This window comes from Ambystoma mexicanum, chromosome 3p, assembly GCF_040938575.1.
Source record: "Ambystoma mexicanum isolate Mex_15411 chromosome 3p, UKY_AmexF1_1, whole genome shotgun sequence".
Classification (NCBI taxonomy): Eukaryota; Metazoa; Chordata; class Amphibia; order Caudata; family Ambystomatidae; genus Ambystoma; species Ambystoma mexicanum.
Window position 1 is genome coordinate 920,165,794 of NC_090925.1, and position 19,300 is coordinate 920,185,093.

Below are 19,300 nucleotides of genomic sequence, written 5' to 3' on the forward strand. Positions count from 1 at the left end.
TATAAGGGGATGGGCTTTGACACTATTTCTGACATCCAGCATTTAGAAACATTGAATAGCTGGTACTCTGATATGCACATTGCAGGAAGGAATATAATCAATGAAAGCTGTTACGTGTGTGCACTTACCCCGCACACATCAGGGGCTCCTAAGGTTTTAGTTCCACATCCAGTCCCCATTACAGAGGCACAATGCTAGGTACATCTTGCACTACAGGGGATAAAGGGCACATTCTAGGCATGCAGCGTGCAGTTGAGGAGCATTGATCTAGACCCAACGTTATGCAATGGAAATACAAAATACCGCCAGTGTCTACAAGGACCATATTTTTACGTGGGAGGCTACTCAAATGGCAACAACAAATGGCAGGTGTTAGGCAAGATTGTATGCAGTGCCGTTTGGGTGAACTACAACAACCCTGACCTACAGGTAATAAGAACCCAACCTTTGGTATGAGTCTGTACTACACAGGTTGGTAGTGTGGCTGAGCAGCCAGGCTTATCTCAAGAGGGGTCCATGTGAGAAAGGGGAGTTACACAGAGATTCACAGTGACAAGTATTCAAACGAACTCTTACACACAAGGTTTCTTGAATAAACAATTATTAATTTGTTTATCAGTCAGTTGGAATAAGCCTTCTTCAGAAGGGAGCAATATAAAAGCAACACACAAATACACTTCAAAACTGTACACTCTTAGTTTATAAATCAGTAAAGACCCCTTTGGGATGGACCACAGTCACAACCTACACCCTAAGGTGACTTCAATAGCTAGGGTGCTGGGGACATTATTATCTTACTGTTGCATTTAGAATACTTTCAGATATTGGTTAAAGGAAAAGGTTATTAGAGCAAACAAGAGACCACAAATATTCTTAAGCAGGCAAATATTTTTGGATCTCCTCAGCAGAGTCATTCAGTATAAAAGGCTAAGCCAAGGTCAATGGGCAAAAGTCTTATATGGGATGAAGCACATCTGGTAGGTAAGTAGCAAAGTCTTTGCTCAATGTTTTAGAATTCTTTGAAGAAGAGAAGAATCAAAGGTAGGGCCGCAAGCTGATTAGACTTGTGAATAGTAGAAGATGCAAGCAACTCTACAATGAGAGGTAAGTTCTCTCAGACTGTACAGTACCTTTGTATTGAAGAAAAAGTGTAGCAGATGGCTCCTGTTCCTGTGCCGCTCTGCAGATCTCACTGTTTCTGGGCCCCAGTCGTGGGGACAAGAGGGAGGACTTCTGGGGATTCCTGCACTGCAATGGGATGGTAAAGACTCGCAACCGGCAATCTTTCCAATAAGTGGCACTTTAGTGTTTCAGCTCCTCGGGTCTACCGCAAATAGCAAAACTGCGGTTTCTGGATTTCGAAATGTACCTTCCTTGCTTCTGGGGTCCCGCACTCTGTTGAGGGGGCTCAGGCTCGGTCAGTCGTGCTTCCCTGGAGTCCGTAGGATCTTCCTGGAGTTCTTGGCCAGCTTAAAAGCAACACACACAATCTGGTGTTCCTCTCCCTGGCGTTTTCGGTTTCTAGCAGCAACTCTGTGGAAATGCAACCAGATCTGAGAGAATGTCCAGGTTGCTTACTTCGGAGTTGATTGGTCCCACCAACTCGTCCGTGCAGGGCCTTCTCTGTCGATACGAATTTAGAGTTTCACCACAGCAGCAGGGCTTCACCGGACAAACCAATGGTCCAGGAGTTGCCGCAGGCGTCCTCTTCAAGTTCTTCTTTGGTTCCTTCGTCCAGTAGTCGAATCTGCCTTCCAAGCCAAAAGCTTCACCTTTTATTCTGTTCTCTCCCATTCATTCCAGCCTAGCTGTCAGTCACCCAGCAGGGAGGCTGTCCTTGCCAGTCAGCCAGCCAATCACTACAGAGTGCATTTGGGTCTCCTAGGAGACTAAGCACAGGGAGTTTTGGGCACCTCCCTCACTTCCTGCCCACCCCAGACACCCTGGATCCAGAGGGGGGCTTCACTCGTGAATCCCACCAAAGGCAAAGTGAACAAAGGGACCAAACCTGGCTTGGCGTACATAGTAAATCTCAAGAAGGACCTTTCCACAAGGAAATGGTGAAAAAAGAAGACTGAGCCCATTTTGACAAAAAAGGCACCCTTGGGTACTTTACTGCAGCTGCGGACGCAGCCCATGGTAAATGCAAACCACGGTAGTTAAAACTAAACCACTGCCACCAGCCATTCAGTGAGAAAAGGGTAACATAAAATTGTTACATGAGAAGCTAGACAAAGGGGATACTAAGTAACCCATCCAGCACCCTATTGTAAGATAGTGTGTGCTGGGTCTAGAAAGTTACAATGTAAGTAAAGTCAGTTTCACTGCACTGCTCTTGGAAACAGTAGTTTAGCCAAGAGAAGGCATTCAAACCTTTGGGAAATCTGAAAGACTTCCCTGTGCCACTGCACTGAAGGTGCTGTGTGACACAATGTAAAAGATGATGCCTTTTGAGTTTTTCAGACTCCAAAACCAAAAGAAACACAGTGTTCAAAATCACATTAAAATACAGTAGAGAGTGGGAAAAAGGGTCTTACTCTCTCCAGGTTAAAAAAATCAAGTCCTCAAAATCCAGCAAAGTTGCTGGGGGTCTCTAAGGTGGAGGGAATTAGCATATTTCGGAGAATCCTCCCTAACAGCAGGGCACCACAGTGATGTGTCCGGCAGATGGACTGATCGAGTACAGCGGAGAAGCAATAGCCCAAGTAGAGACTATGGGGTGCAAGTATGTTCCCAACACATCACAAGGCCGACACAGATTGCAACAATGAAGATGCCACTGTGAATACATAGAGCCATAGACTCAATGAAGGAACAGTTCCTGGAGGTGCAAACACACAGTGCAACCAACCTCTTGTGATCCCTGATATGACGAAAGGTACGGCAGCGGTGATGGGTTACTACTGGGTTTGTGGCCGACAAGCCTACTTGTACCTCCTACCATCTTGGAGGGGCAAGTGTTCATTGGCCACCCTGCACTTAGTGCTACTAGTAATCCTGGAATAACACCTGAAGGGAGAAGAAATGCCTGCCAAGGTGCCAACAGCCACTCCAGCACCTAAAGAAGCAGAAAGAAGTTTGCAGATCACACAAGAATTTGGTATGCTGCCAGAAAAAGAACAATATCACCGGTGGGGAAGAAAGAAGAACTCGAACTGTCTCAGAAGACTCTTCTGCACTGCTCAGAGGAATATCTGACGAGTATCGGCTTTTTATCTCAGCAGAGACTTTCTTTTTTTCTTTTTTGGCTCCTGGGGTACAAGCATCTGCTGTAAGTTTACACCCCCGGAGGATGCTGAGAATGGGTCACTATCCCACATCATCAAGGCAGTGCACAATCTAGGTGTTCAAATGAAGAAAGAAGGTGGAGTTCAGAACACGGATTGGCTATTGCTTGCCTTTGATTGGGTCCCCTCATGGCTGGAGGCAGCAGTAAAAATACTGGTTCCTTTTATCGTATTCTTCTTGGTCCTCTTCTGCATGTGCCAATTGGGTCTCCGGCATCGTTTTCACGTAGTCCCTAATAGTGCAAAGATGATGGGGTTCAATTGGGGGATCTAAAACATCTTTCCCTACAATAAACAGCGAAACTCAAACTAATATTTCTGGGGTTGTAGATATGTCCGTTGGGGATGAGTTTGTTACTGTAGAAGTAATCAAAGGGGGGAATGTTGAGGAGGAGCTAGTGCCTTCCTGCACCCCCCAAGCGCTTTACAATTAGGCAAGACTTCTGTTGACTGTTTTCTAAGCACTATAGCACTGAAAAAGCTTTTTTGCAAATATACACACAGGCATGACCAGGCATTAAATGAAGATAGTTAGTATTTAAATATAAGGTGTAAATAACCATTAGCTGAATGAATTTGTGAATGTTAAAACTTATGCAGTTCTTAGCACAGTATGAGTCAAAATCACTCCCCCTCCCTTCCCGCAAAGAATGTAGCCTTGCTCAAAATAGACTACAGGCATTGCGTGTTGTTCGGTTAGCTCTGGCAGAGAGCACGAGGTAACTAAGCAGCTGTTTCCTGTCCATCATAAGCCCATGCAGGCTAAAGACTCAATGCACAACATACAGAGTACTATGAAAAACAAGTGTTTTAAGGGGAATTACTGGACCAGATCAAATATGAGTATATTGAGTGAAGTATGGAGAGTATGATGGGAAAATGTGTTTATATATAAATGTTTATGATATAGAAAAATGATGATAAACAGGAGCTCCAATGTATTCTTGCATGGCTAGCAATATGTTAAGTAATTTGTCCTAAATGGAAATCCGCCCATGCAAGAAGGAAGACTGCAGCATCCCTTGTAAGAGAAGGACAGTTTTGGATGAACCATGCCACTATCCAGTGACCAAGTCAAAAGTATTTAGGCTGGCTGCCTGGCACCAGTCTGCAGGAGCCTGCCATGGAAGAGGGTCAGAATGCTGTTTGGGGAACAGAGTTCTTTGCCCCCCCATCCTCATTTCTGTACAGATTTAATTTGTTATCATTGCAAAATAAAGACTCTGGCCTTAATTCTCTAGAGGGGTGAACTTTAATCTGGTGTGAGTGTGATTAGGGGTACCCGTATACTTAAGGGGTATCCCTGTAAGTTGGGCTGCCTTTCACTAGCTAGGGCCTCTCTATCCCAGACAGAGGAGAGGACACATTTTGCAGGACATTGGGGTCCATTGCAAATAACGCAATTGCGGGTTGTCGGGTGCTTGAGACTGCTGAAGTCGGCATGGCATAGATGCATGGACCATGCTGCAGTCCAGGGCACTCCAATGCGGGGTTGCCAGCTCCTCCTGAGCTTGTTTGCCAAACGCACAGCACTGCCTTGTGTCTGACATGAAGGCTGGGAAGGCGGGCGATCATTTGATATGCAGTATGCACCACCACCGCCATGTCATCATGTGCGCCCGCCAGGCATGTGGTGTGTGGGCACTGCACTGTTTGAGCTCTTCCCAGCGCAATTATAGTCAGCATGTGACAACGAAAATAGCCCCTGCAGCTTCTCAGAAAGAAAATCAACATGCACCCCATTCAAAGCTCACAGGGGACAGCAAATGTATCCAGCAGCAGGGTCCCTTTAGTATATGGAGAATGTGGCCAGGGATTATTTTTAAAGTGCATCAGTGTCTAGGGCCTAAAATGGAATCTTGGCTTGCTAAATTGAATTGTTTGATCCTCAGCAATCGATCCATTACTAATGTGCCAAGACTCGGGGCGATTGAAGCTGGTGCATTCTGCATGTTTATTTTTTAGAGTGAATATGTACACTCAGGGTCAGGGCCCCTTTGCAGTAAACTTCCTAATTTGGAAAGTGATACCGCTTAAAAGCTGAGCCACTGTGATCAGTTGCTCAAAAAAACAGCTTCTACCCGTTTTTGTTTTCAACGTAAGCTAATTAATTTAATTTAGCACTATTAAAAGACCTCTGGAAAAGTGCATGGTCAGTATTTCCATAAGCGTGTCTTGTTCTGCAATGACGAGTCGTTTGATGCAGCCGAATATTGTAACGGAATTGGCAGTCTGAGCTTTCCAGTTAAGGAGAAGAAAATAATAACCCAACCGAATGAAAATACTGCAATTGTAGGCCAGGAATGCTGCATCGTTGTCCGCAAGGCTATTCAGTAACATTATGGATATTACAATAGGTGCATCCTATCAACAGTTCCTAGTTGTACCTGCAAAATTAAGGAAATGGTAGTGACCAGGGTCCTCACCCCCTCTCTGACCTGACTGGCGGGGCACCCCCCACCCTGAGGAACACTTTGCACTCCCTGGCACCAAAACCTGGCTTCGCCACCGATTGTTTAGCTATAGTTGTGAGGGCAAGTACAGGTTTTGGACACAGACAGACTTTTAAGTTGAAATATCTGACTCAGACTTTACTTAGTTTCTTTAGGTAGGGAAATCCCACCTTAGCATAAGGCAAGTTAGGTCTTCAACCATCCTGACATTTCAGTTAATAAAACATTTCTGTTTGAACTTTTAATCTGTTGTCTGTGTCTTTCTTCATGATACCTGAATAAAAGATAAGGAAACCACAGAGTGGGGAAAGAGAGACAACCAAGCCCTGGCGTGAGGAGAGAAACAAAGAACCCCAAAGTAGGGAAAAAGAAATAAACAAGCCCCTGTGTGGGGAGAAAAGCAGAGAGGGAACCCCAGTGTGGGGAGAGAAGCAACGAGTCCTAGAGTGGGGAACAAGAGAGAGAGAGTAACAAGCCACAGTGTGGGGAGAGAACATAGCAGCCCCAGAGTGGAAAGGAGCAAAACACATACTGAAGAGGAAGGAGAGAGGAAGGAGACTGAAAGGCCCTCCTGGAGAAGTGGGAGAAATACAGGAAGGAAAAAACTGTGCGGCTCTGAAAGGCTATCAAGACACTGTGAAACCTGGCTGGAGACGGGGATGGTCCGCCCCCTCTGACCCCCCAGCAGCATATGAACCATATACCAGAACTGTAAACCTTGGAAAGAACATATGGTGAAGAAACACACAGGGGTGGGGGTCAGAAGCCTGAAACTATCTCTTATGTGCCATGCTGCAAATAGGGACGATTTACATCCTGGGCACATATGAATAACTCATATTTATTAGTTGGCGCACCTTTCATGTACCACATGGCATAACTATCCCATGTAAGTCTGTGTGGGGACATCACGTGATCGCGGGAGCGCGGTCTCGCGAGATCTTAGCCCAACGCAATCTCGCTGACCCGCGCTCCACGAGCGGGAACTCTTGGCGCCAGTAGGAGGCTGGCGGAGCGCCAGACAAGTCGGTCTGGACAGCGCTGCTCCTTATGAGGAGCCGATGTGACTAAAAGCCCAAGCATACCAGCTCACTTCCAGGGCATAAGTCCAATGCCATAGGAGGCCTCCTGGGGGCCCTGGAAGTACACAGCATGCAGTCAATTGCACACCCCGCTTCTAGTGCGGTTAACTGGAAAGCCCAGCCAAGACTGTGAGTACCCGCCCTGTCCCATCTCCTGGACTATTGCTATCCCGCTTCCTGTTGTTGAATAAAAGCAGTTGCAACTAGCTTGGGCGTCCTGTCGTCCTTTGAGGCCCCAACAGTCTGTCTGATAATTAGGTCGCATTTTTAATTAGACGAGGTATTTAAAATACCAAATTTTTTATGTCAACGCCATGGTCCTAATTAGGCACACGTGTCACGTTCAGAAAGTGGGCACAGTAGCATGAAAATAGCAATGCTAACACTTTTATTTTTCATAAGGTACCTGGTTTTTGATGATAACCACTAAAGCATTTTCATGAAAAAGACCTCCTGGGAAACATTCTGGCGAAAGCGAAGTGACGAAGTAGTTGCTCCCCTCCTGCTGCATTTCAAAATAACAGGCATTTCACAACTCCTTTTAACAAGCCTTCACAGGGTGATGCGCGCGTATACGGGCAGTTTATTTCCCCCGCCATCTTGGAATGAGACACTGGAATGTACCTATGTTTAGCTTTGAAAGTACCCTCCCTCTGCGCCCCCACTCCGTCCATGCCGACTTCTCACTCGGACTCCTCACACACCCACAATGAGCTTTGAAGCAATATCTAAAAGTGTGGGGTGCTTTACAAACAGTAACACAGACAAGTATGTAAATGTTGCACAGCCATTTTGTTTTACTCTAGTAATTTGAAGTCCTATTGCGCTTGCATAATAATGAAGCCTACTACCAGGGGAGCATACATGCATAGCTCTCAACTCACACGCTTTTGGCCGGTGTCACACGCCTTGTAAAGGGTAGACTCACCCGCCAAGCCTCATGCACGCCCATTCATTCCAATGGGCGTCTCACTCGGCAAAAACAAAATTGGGTGATTTCCCCCGCCTATAAGACAAAAATGGTTGAGAGCTATGTGCATGTGTATCTACATATAGCTCACCATTTCTTAAACCTAACTTGACTCTGCTACCTCTGAGTAGATAAGGGAGGCAAAACTGGAGGTGTTTCTGAGAAAGCAATGACTGTGGCATTTTGAGAGTGCTATTTCATCCAAGAGACCCAGGGTGACGAATTCCACACAGTAATGCCATATTAGCAAAATGATTAACTGCTTTTCAAAGCACTGTAATCTTTCACAGAACTAACATATTTCTGCAAACCTTTGCAGGCGCATTTCTAGAGATCTGTAATTCTGTAGAAAGGCTCTTTTAGAGAGGGAGAGATCAAACAATGCTGTCAGTTTTAGAAGATGTCCTGTCCTAGCTTTAGTTATTTGTGTACATTGCGGTGTGATGTGACATGAACGTGTTTAAGGAAATCACTGACAGAAACCGTCCTGAATATATGGCATTAGTGTCTCTCCCTACCAAAACCTAGGTTAACACAACAGAATGACGCATTTTTTTCTCTAAAGCAGGGTTCACATGAGCCCTGACCCTACCAACTGGAGCAGCTCAGCTTACCCCCTGAGCCCCCTCCACCCGTTCCACAAATTCTTATGGGATAAAGGACACATTTTCTTGTTTTCCCATTATGCCCGCTACGTGACATATCACTTCACACAGCAGTACTAATATGTGGCAAATCTCAAGTGTGGGTCTTCCAGTGACAAGCAGAGAATAATCTTCAAAAGAAATAGCCGGGTCGACGAAACGCCAACCTAGAGCTGAGTGTGACAGTGAAAGTGCAAGTATCATGTACGTCAGCACTCTGCAAAACATGAAACAATTGCCTACAAAAAACGAGGCAAAACAAAACACACAGGACAAAATGCACACATCCCAAAAGTGCAGGATTTATCTGCAAACAAGATGGGTATATAGACTATCTCCCTGCAACTTCAATGTCTCAAAATCCCCCCAAAAAGTGACAGTGAGCCAGTCGCATCTATAGAGAACATAAGGTATACCTACACCTTAATTTTAATAAATGAGTAACGTGGTGTGCCCATAGGTTGCGCCAAGGTTCTCCATACCATTTTCCAACACTCACTCTGAGTCAGAAATTCCTTGCTCTATCTAATGATTCCACCATATTCCGAAAGCATTTTGCCATAGCTAAGATGGCTGCCACAAAGGCCCGCTGTAAAAGGCCCTCTCCCGAGAACCGAGAGACTGTTTCTCTGGATATAACAACTGTATCTATGCACTTTGCTCTGCTTACAATTCTGTAAGCATGCGCTCTACCTCTTATGCATCAACAAACTATAGTGTCTCTACACCGACGGCTTGATGAGTACATGAAGCCGTAACTTCTTTCGAATACCACTAAGAACGGAAGAGTGCTCCTAACGCCCAGTAATTTACATCTTGCTTACATTGTCTGAATTCTCCTCTATACCCTAACGCGGCTTCCTATTTATGCGCCATTGTGCCCCTTGTAATTTGCCATTACCATTCTCCACAATACCTCCTTGCTCTCGGAAAACCTCTCAATGTGTTTTCACCCACTGCCGTATCTCCCTACCTCGGTCTACCCAACCTGCCCCCACCACAGCCAGCGTGTCCTTGAGCTTCAGCTGACCACCCACCCCACCGCCTGTATCGGAGCTCACAACCATTCGCTCTTGCTCTACCTCTTAAATCACTCCATTATGTTCATTCCACCTACCCTTTTTGCCTCTCCCACCAAGCGAAGGATAGCCAAATACTGTACACCTTGCAGCCTGAAGCCCTAGGTTTCTCCTTTCCATGTGTCTCTAGGTTCATTGGCCTGATTCTACTACGTGTTGCTACTACACTGTGTGTCCCACTAGATGAATGTGACCATTTGTAACTTTCTGCCACCAATGTGTTATTAGGTTGCTTTGCCGCCTTCTGCCACAATCTACCAGCCAGTTTGCGTTTGCCTTTCACTATTGTGTGTCATTACGACCATGCTCGTCTTGTTAAGCAAATTTTAACAAAAGGTGTCACTACTGGATTTCTAATTGTTTTGCTGTCCCACCACATGAATCTACCGACCTAGATTCTGCCTTAGCCTTGCTATTTGATCTCCTAGCATTCTAACAGCCACCAGCACTGACTTGCACAGCCTCCAATCCTCAGGTTCCCAGCCTCGAGCTGCCCTCTCCCCCGGGCTCCCATAGCTAACCTCTGGGTTGTTACCCTCACCATGGCCACTCTCTTACCCCTATTTAACACTATAGCCTCCACTAAATTCCTTCCTCTCCTCTCTCCTAGTCTACTCATGCCAACTCCTAACATCGAGGATTCCATGAGTAGTAACTGACCCATCTCGCCAAGTCAATGGTCACTACGATGCACCTGTCTGCCCACCCCCAACATACCTTGCCCCACTGGTCTTAGAAATGCCAGGCTAGGTTCTTGCATTAGTATCTCCTGGTCAGCCAGCACTCACCGCAAGACCCTCCTACACAACAAGACACCTCTCACTAAACCTACATCACTCAACAATGCTCACTATGTCTCCAACAACACCTTGCCCCCCAGGCATCCAATCTCCTTCCTACAGGCTCTCCCCTAGCCGAGGCCCATCACCTAAAAGGAGACCTCATCAATGCCAGGTCCTTGATTGCTCATGCGCTAGACATAGCAGACCTCATATCATCTAATCACCTAGACTTCTTAGCAATCACAGAAACTTGGTTACACCCAGCCGCAAGATCATCCCTTACATTAGCATTACCTGATAATTAGACAATTATCAGATCAGATAGAACAACCAGCAGAGGTGGCGGAGAAGCATTTATTGCCAAAAACCAGCTCGGCCTCAGAGAATTTCTTAACTAACCATTCTCATTGGGAGAACTACTCTCTGTCAAACTTCCTCTAACTGCTGAACATGCACTACTCATCCACCTTTTATACAGACCATCAGGTCCCATTTCCTCAATTGAGGAAGATATCACACAACTTCTCACCCAGAACACCAAACCTGGCTCCCAAATCATGCTATTGGGTGACCTCAACCTAGGCTTACTTTACATCCAAGATGCTAACGCCACTGCCTAAGAGAATACACTCACCGAGCTTGGCTTCTCACACCGCATTTCCGAACCAAGGCACAACAAAGGTAGAACCGTGGATTGGTTAGCAGTCTTAAACTGCAATACTAAAATACTCTCTAATTCTCCTTGTGCTCGGTCGGACCTCCACGTCATATCCTTTGTGATCCAGGATACCATCCGCCTCACTCTTAGTGACATACAAGTACCTCCTGCCGTAACCCGTAACAATCGCCTGATCACTTTGGAGAACCTACTCCCTGTACTTCAGCCCATCACTGAATTCCACGATAATTTAGACAAGGATCCATCCATCCTGGTGGAACTAAACAACCAAAACTTACTCCAAGCCTCCTAATAGCTCCTCTCAAACTTAGAAAAGCCAAGCCGTCAGCGCATTTTAACAAATGGTTCTCTATAGACTTAAAAGCTCTACGCAAATCCAAAAGATGCACCAAAGCCACCTGGATAAAAAGAAAAAAAAACCCGATCCAGAGCAAGGAAAAATTCACCATGGCCTGCACTGCCTACAAAACTGCCAACATCCAAAAGGCCCTTCTAGACAAAATCGCCTTATTACAAGCGAAAATTGAAGCACAAAAACTCAGCCTCAATTCAAGCACCAAACCCAGTGAGATACACATCACTCCCCCTAAACCCTGCAGCCTTTTCGAATTCACCCGAGTCACCACGAAAGAGGTTGAAGCTATCATTGCTAGCCTAAAACCCTCAAGATGCCAAGGGGACATCTGCCCAGCAACAATCATAAAGGAAGGGGCCAAAGGAATTTGCTCCATTCATTACTTCCCTCATCAACGCCTCATTTGAATCATGCACTGTCCCAAAAAATCTCAAAGATGCATGGGTCATGCCTCTTCTAAAAAAAAAAAAAAAAACAATCTCGACTCTAGCATTCTAACTAATTTCAGGCCTATGACGACTGTGCTGTTTCTACTGAAAATACTGGACAAAGCGGCATACATCCAAATTCAAAACCATCTAGAAGTATACCTTCTGAGTCTCCTCCAATCTGGGTTTAGACCAAGACATGGTACAGAGACGAACCTGCTGGATTTAAAAATCCAAATGGATGATTCTAAAGACAATGGAAATCCTGCCCTTCTCCTCTTGCTTCACATATCGCAGCTTTCGATTTAGTGGACCACAATATCCTAACCAAATACCTGACCGCTGCAGCCTCATTCTCTCCTAAAGCTGCTGCTTGGATTCAGTCCTTCCTTGCAGACAGAACAATGACGGTGTTCGCTCCTACAGCCTCAGCAGAACCAGATCCAATCACGTGCGCAGTCCCCCAGGGCTCTTGTGTCTCCTCGACCCATTACAATATCTTTACGAAGCTATTGTTTGACCATTTAGACAACCTGGGTGTCTCCTACACGAATTACGCGGATGACACACAGATCCTCATCACTCTCTCAGGCTCTTACGACAAAGACTCCAAACTACTGAACAAAACCGACCTCAGAATTCAGGCATGGGTGGCCAGTTATGGTCTATGCCTCAATGACGAGAAAACTGAGCTACTTCTTATTGGCTCTAGGCCACGACTTAATAACCTAGATTCCCAATATAATTCGTTCAACACTGATGGGAACAACATCAAAGTTTCCAATGATGTCAAAATGTTAGGAGTGTACTTGGACTCTACCCTCTCCCTCTCCAGACAAGTCAATGTAACAGCATCCACAATGGCTTACACCTCCAATCTTTTTAACATGTGTAGGCACCTTCTTGTCAACTAATAGCTTTATCGCTTTGGCTAGAGCACTTATACTCTTGAAATTGGATTACTGTAACACCCTATACTTAGGAACCAGTAAGTGTAACCTGAACAAGTTACGAGTGTTACAAAACAATGCTCTCAGAACTGCTCTAAACATTCCTTGTGCCAACCACATTTCACAAGTGATACGTAACACTAACTGGCTCCCAATACAAGACAGGATCACATTGAGAACCTTAATGATCACCCACAAATGCCTCTCAAATTCGGCCCCCAAATACCTCGTGGGTCCAGTTTCCCAGTGCTAGCAGCCAAGACTTGGAATTCCCTACCCCCAGCACTAAAAGCCGAACCTTCTTTCTGGTCCTTTAGAAATAGGGTAAAACGTGGCTCTTCTCCCAGCTTAATTAAGGACCACAAACTACCTCAGCACACCTCTTCTGCTTACTTGAGTGTCTGTACCTAGATATGTAACACTAGGCATTTGCCACTCTAGTCTTCGCCTTTGCAACCTATCTATCTCTGCACTTAACTCTCTTGCCAGGCAAGGCAAGCTATCTTGATATGTAAGACAAGATAACTGCCGACCTCTCTTTCTCTGTATCAGATTACCTCTTTGTCTGTAATATGAGTAATGTACTACATGCATGTAACAATTGTTGTATATATAAGCAAAAGCACCCAGATTCCTTTGGGTTAGGTACGCTATATAAGCAAATAAACTAAACAAAATTAAACAGCATGCATCATCCACAAGCGTAAAAAAGTAAACAAATAAATAAAAAAAGTGTGGAGAAAATTATACTGACACAATACATGTAGTTGCAGCCGACACTGAAGGAGCATGGACTGCAGGAGAGTACATGCAGCCTTACTCATTTAAGGAAGCCATATACCAACACCTGCCTTAGTCTCCACTAGAGCAGTGCCATAAAATCTGGAAGCACTTTTCTTTCACTGAGCTTCCATGCCTCTCGAGCATCCGGTCAGTCATCACACTTGTCATCTATATACAAATGGGCATCATTCTCTGAAGAGCTGGCAATGTGCAATGGAGCCAGGCATGGGCAACTCAGACAGGCCTCTGCCGGAAATACAACATCAGTGCCATCTACCCACAACTGCCAAGCCAAGCCTTTATAACTCTTTGCTTCTCTTCTGATGGAATGGAACCACAGGCCACTGGAATTGGAAACAGGTATGAATGGCCATGGTGTCCCAGAAGGAATGTGTTCCTCATTGGAATGTTCTTCAAAGCAGCAGGTGAGCGATAACTAGTTTTACTGAGGCATCAGCATCATTTGTTTAGTATCACAGGTGTGAGCTGGACAAGGACATAATGCCGGTAGCTCAAAAGGGGATGTAAAATTGGGGTTGGCAGAGGAGCTTTTCAGATCTTGGAGCTATGGGCAAGGGATCCTCACATTTAGTTCATATACCTGTTGTGATGGGAGGCATCACCTGCTGTGATGGGGGGGGAGGGGAAAAGAGGCCTCTTTTGTACATTACCGGGCAGTGTGAGTTTGAGAGACATATCCGATTGGCTGTAGAGGCAGCAGGACAGGACAGACCGGAATAATAAAGAGCTCATTGAAAACGTATTGAAGAAATGGACCAGACAAGACAGATATGGTCTCCAGAATACTGGGCATGTTCCACCTCCTGACTGCACAGCATGAGAGTCTGTCTGTGTTGCAACATACAAGGGAAACATTGCATGCTCCATGAACACCGCCAGGGGCATGGTTCACGCCACAGTTAAGAGAACTACGTAAAGCCAAAAGAACCGCTGAGGCACTCTGGAAAAAACATCCCACAGTTCCGAACAAATCTGAACTAACCTTAGTATCCTCTAGCTACAAAGAAGCCATACTCCTAGCCAAAAAAGACTCCTATAACAAAAGGATTACACAAGCTGAATCCAATACTAAAGAACTCTTCAAAATACTCAAAGAATTAGAATCCCCTATTGCCCCGACTGACAAAGGTATTACTGACGCACTATGGTGTAGCAACATCCAGAAAGCCTTATTAGATAAAATAGCTTGTCTACAATCCAAAATTAACGCAAAAAAATCTGTGCTATCTGCAGACCCTAACCACAAACAACTGCCTAACATACCTCCAACCTTCCAAACGACCTGCAAACCTTTCAGCTTCTCACCCCTCTCAACGTGGGAAGTAGAAAACATCATCAGGAAACTGAAACCTTCAAATTGCCAAGGCGATGCCTGCCCTGCCCCGATTGTTAAAGCAGCTGCACACGATCTGGCGCCATTCATTACCACTCTCATCAATGCCTCTTTCAAATCTGGAATAGTTCCTGACAATCTTAAAGACGCTTGGGTCATTCCACTCCTTAAAAAACCTACGCTTGACCCAGCTAACCCGTCTAATTACAGACCAATAACGACGGTACCTTTCCTATTAAAAATACTGGACAGAGCAGCCTACCTTCAAATACAGGCTTATCTAGAAACCAACAATCTCCTAGGGCTCAGGCAATCAGGCTTCCGACCAAGACACGGTACGGAAACTGCACTTATTGACCTTACCACTCAGATCCAAACCTTGAAAGACCATGGCAAACTTGCACTCCTTTTATTGCTTGACCTGTCAGCAGCGTTTGATTTGGTTAACCATCAAACACTTTGCCAACACCTGAAATCCGCAGCCCACTTTTCAGATGCAGCCACGGCATGGATCAGCTCCTTCCTGGCGAACAGAACTATGAGGGTCTTCTCTCCCACAGATTCCGCCGAGCCGGCCCAAGTACCTTGTGGTGTCCCGCAAGGCTCATGCGTGTCCCCAACACTTTATAATATATTCACGAAACCCCTTTTCGATATCCTAGACTATCTGGGTGTCACGTATACCAACTACGCGGACGACACCCAGATACTCTTTCCTATCACGGGTGACTACGAAATAGACAGCACGACCCTCAATGAAATATACTCCGTTATACAAGCATGGATGGCACACCATGGCTTGTGTCTTAATGACGATAAAACCGAGCTGATTATCTTGGGCACTCATGCCAAACTTAAAAACCTCAATCCTTCTTTCAAAGCATTTACCATAGATGGCAATCTCATCTCAGTCTCTAATAACACTAAAACTCTTGGTATTTACATCGATGCTACCTTATCCCTCTCTAAACAAACTAACGCAGTAGCGTCATCAGCTGCCTACACCTGCAAGCTTATCACTGCATGCAGACCATTCATCTCCGCACCTAACTGTATCACTCTAGCGAGAGCTCTAGTCCTCTCCAAAATAGACTACTGCAACGCCCTTTACTTGGGCACCAGCCATAAAAATATGAATAAACTACAAGTAGTCCAAAACAATGCAATCAGAGCTGCCCTGAACATCCCCAAAAAAGCACACAAATCTGAGACCAGACGTAACCTACGCTGGCTCCCTGTCAAGCACAGAATATCACTGAAAACGCTTGCCCTCACACACAAAGTCAGGGCTAACCTTGCTCCAGCATACCTCACTAACCACTTCACACCACACTCCGCCTTGAGACCTCTTAGAGCAGCCCAAACTAACACCTTGACCATACCAAGATTTAAACTCCTCAACTCGGGTGGAGCTAGCTTCCCAGTACAAGCTTCCAAACTATGGAACACCATCCCCCCACATCTACGCGCAGAACCTTCATTCAACCGGTTCAAACATAGCACGAAGTGTTGGCTCCATAACACGGACTCCTGACAGCTTAACTTCTGCACATGCACTTGCTTATTATGCCAGTTCCTACCTGTAACCATTTTGGAACCGGGCCGACCGCATTGTTTTGATTGCACACTTATGTAACTGTAACCCTCCTGTAACTGTAACTGTAACGTAACTCTTTTTAACTGCTCCCCTGTAACCAGCTCTACCTTACGCGCCCATATGCCCCAGGGCCTGGCTGCGCTTTATAAATAAACTAAATACAAATACAAATACATGTGTGGGTGAGGGGAGTGAGATGTTGGTTATTAGGTGCCAATCACACCCTCTAAGAAGTGAAAAGGGGAGCATGCAATATATATCAGGAAACTCCAGTGATGAAGGGGTTGCAGAGTTTCCTTCCAACTGGTCTGTTTGCCATGTTGCTCTTATCACAGATCTTCCCACACACAACAGGCAGACACACACTTCAATCTTCGTCTGTCAACGTAGTCAGGGGACTTGATTCTCCAGATCTTTCTCACTTTACATGGCCGGGAGACGGAGCGGCATGGGACATACATTTCAGTGGAAGAGACCTGATCTGACCAGCCCCTTGACAGTAGCTAGTGATACAAGGTCCAACAAAGATGTTGAACAGGTGGTGGGGGTGTTTGCATGGGAGAGGCCATTAGGTGAGACATGTAGATGTGGAGGTGCCACAACACGTTCTAGATGATGGACTAGCTTGGAATAAGCAGGGGATTAGTCAGGGCTTCCACTTTTCCCTGCGGTCACGTGACGGGACTAAGCTGCAGGTATGAGACAATAAAGAGCATTGTGATTGGTTGTGCATTTTATGCTGCCATTTCATGTTGTGTGCTATGGCTCTTCTCTTCAGTTCCCCAGCTGCACCTGGACAAACGTGTTGTGGTGATTGTCTGTATATGACTCTATGCTCTTGATCTAGTGGCACTTCTGGCATTGGTCATTGTAATGCTTGGCTCACAGCTTACGAATCACTCGGAGCCATTGGATCGTACAAGTCTCCTTTATTTTTACTTGCACTTTTTCTCCTTTCGTCCTATTCCCAGTCCCATTTCCATTCCCCGCCCCTTCCTCCCCACTGCCACATACCCTCCCTCCCCTAATCCAGTTCCACTTAAAGGGCTACCGCCCCAGGCTTCGGGGTTAGTAATGAATCAAAACTTCAGTTGGAGTCTCACCTGTGGCTTCATGTGGGGTACTTCTGTAGCTGGTTAATTAGCACCTTCTGCCAGGTCTGCTGTACATGAAGCTCTCCACCATACCATTTGCCTGGGGCCACAGTGGTGTGACCTTTTTCTGCTGGAACCACAGGTGTGCCGCGAACTTCCCAAAGTCATGGCTCTGGAATGGGGGTCCATTGTCTGTTTTCACTACGTTTGGTATGCCCCACTCACTAAACAGTTCGTCCAGAACTCCCACCACACGGTGGAAGACCGTAGATGGCACTCGCTTCATGACTGGGAAGGGGAAGTATTCGTCTATGGGACTGCAGCACCAGCTGCTTATTCGCCGGCACCCGCACCAGGGATGAAGGCCCTCACTCCCCTCGTTGGCGTGATCTGGTGCAGAGGACCTGCTGCACGCATCTCCGTCCTGTGGTCCTCATGATGGTGGCTGGCAGATAATGACTGGCTCCTGCAAACACACACAGGCCGTCCCTGCTCGTTGCCAGTTGTTATGGGTGGCTCCCGGCTTACGAATCACACAGAGTCATTGGATCAAACAACTCTCCATTATTTTTACTTTCACTTTCTCTCCTTCCGTCCCGTTCTCCACTCCTTCCTCCCCACTCCCTCCCTAGCGCCCCAGTCTTTACTCCATAACAATCATCTGCATGAATCAGATCTGGCTAGTCATGTATCTGGGGTTACTCAAAGTTATGCCTTCTCCAGGATCTTTTTTCAAAACAAATAAATCAGGCCTTTCCACAGCCTCTTGCCTCTTGAACACATTAAACGTCTTAGGTCTTCTTAGATCTTCTGGGACTGAAAATTCTCTACGATTTCTCTCTGGTCGCTGCACAGCTTTGGATTCTCTCCGTCTTCTCAAGACCAATTCTCTCATTTCCTTTGAAATGATCTCTTTCTTAGCAACAACTACAACTTTCTTTTCTTGAAAGCTTTTTTGTCCCATGTCTCGCCACATCTTCAGTTTCATGGTTCACTTAAGTCTTGCAATGATCTTCAGGCTCTCAGGATCCACTTAGGTACCACTCTCTCTCGCTACCAACACCTCACCTGCAACAAGCTCCAGCACAATCTCTGTATGCTCAGCTTCACCTGGCCTCTCTGTCCACTTCCGCTCCACCTGACCTCACCAGAACACCCTTCACTCACTCTGGCTCTCATGGGGTTTTTGTAAATCTGATTTCCTTTGCCCCCCCTTACTCCCTCCAATAGTTACTCTGACCATCTGACTCCTCGGGCCAATCTGGGCTTGCTTTCCCCCCAGGTTGGGCTACAACACCTAGAAGTTTTAAAACTTTAATTTAGCCCTGCCCCCTTTTCATGCGTAGCGGTTGAGTCAGGCTCTCTGGTATGGGGCTCCGGTGCTGTGCAGCTACAGCAGAAATGCAGTGAGGCCCCTTTTGTTGTTTAGAGTGCTGTTTGACCATTTAATCACTTGCGATGCTGGCGGCTTTGTCACAGTGACTTTCAGTTGCTGTATGGCCTTCTGGAACTGGCAGTCTTGTAATCAAACCAAATGAATTCTGACCAGAAGAGGATTTGACTTTGTGTGATTGACAGTGGTACCACTTTCAACATGAATGGCACATGTAGGAGGGGAGAATCTGGGGCCCTCTGAAGTCCCTCGGTCTGGGGCAGGTCTGGATCTGGGGAAAACCCTAGTAGGCCACCTGTCCATAGTCAAAATGGGTCCCTGTTCCTCCCTGATGATGACAATGACACTGTCTCACAGAGTAACAGGTGCA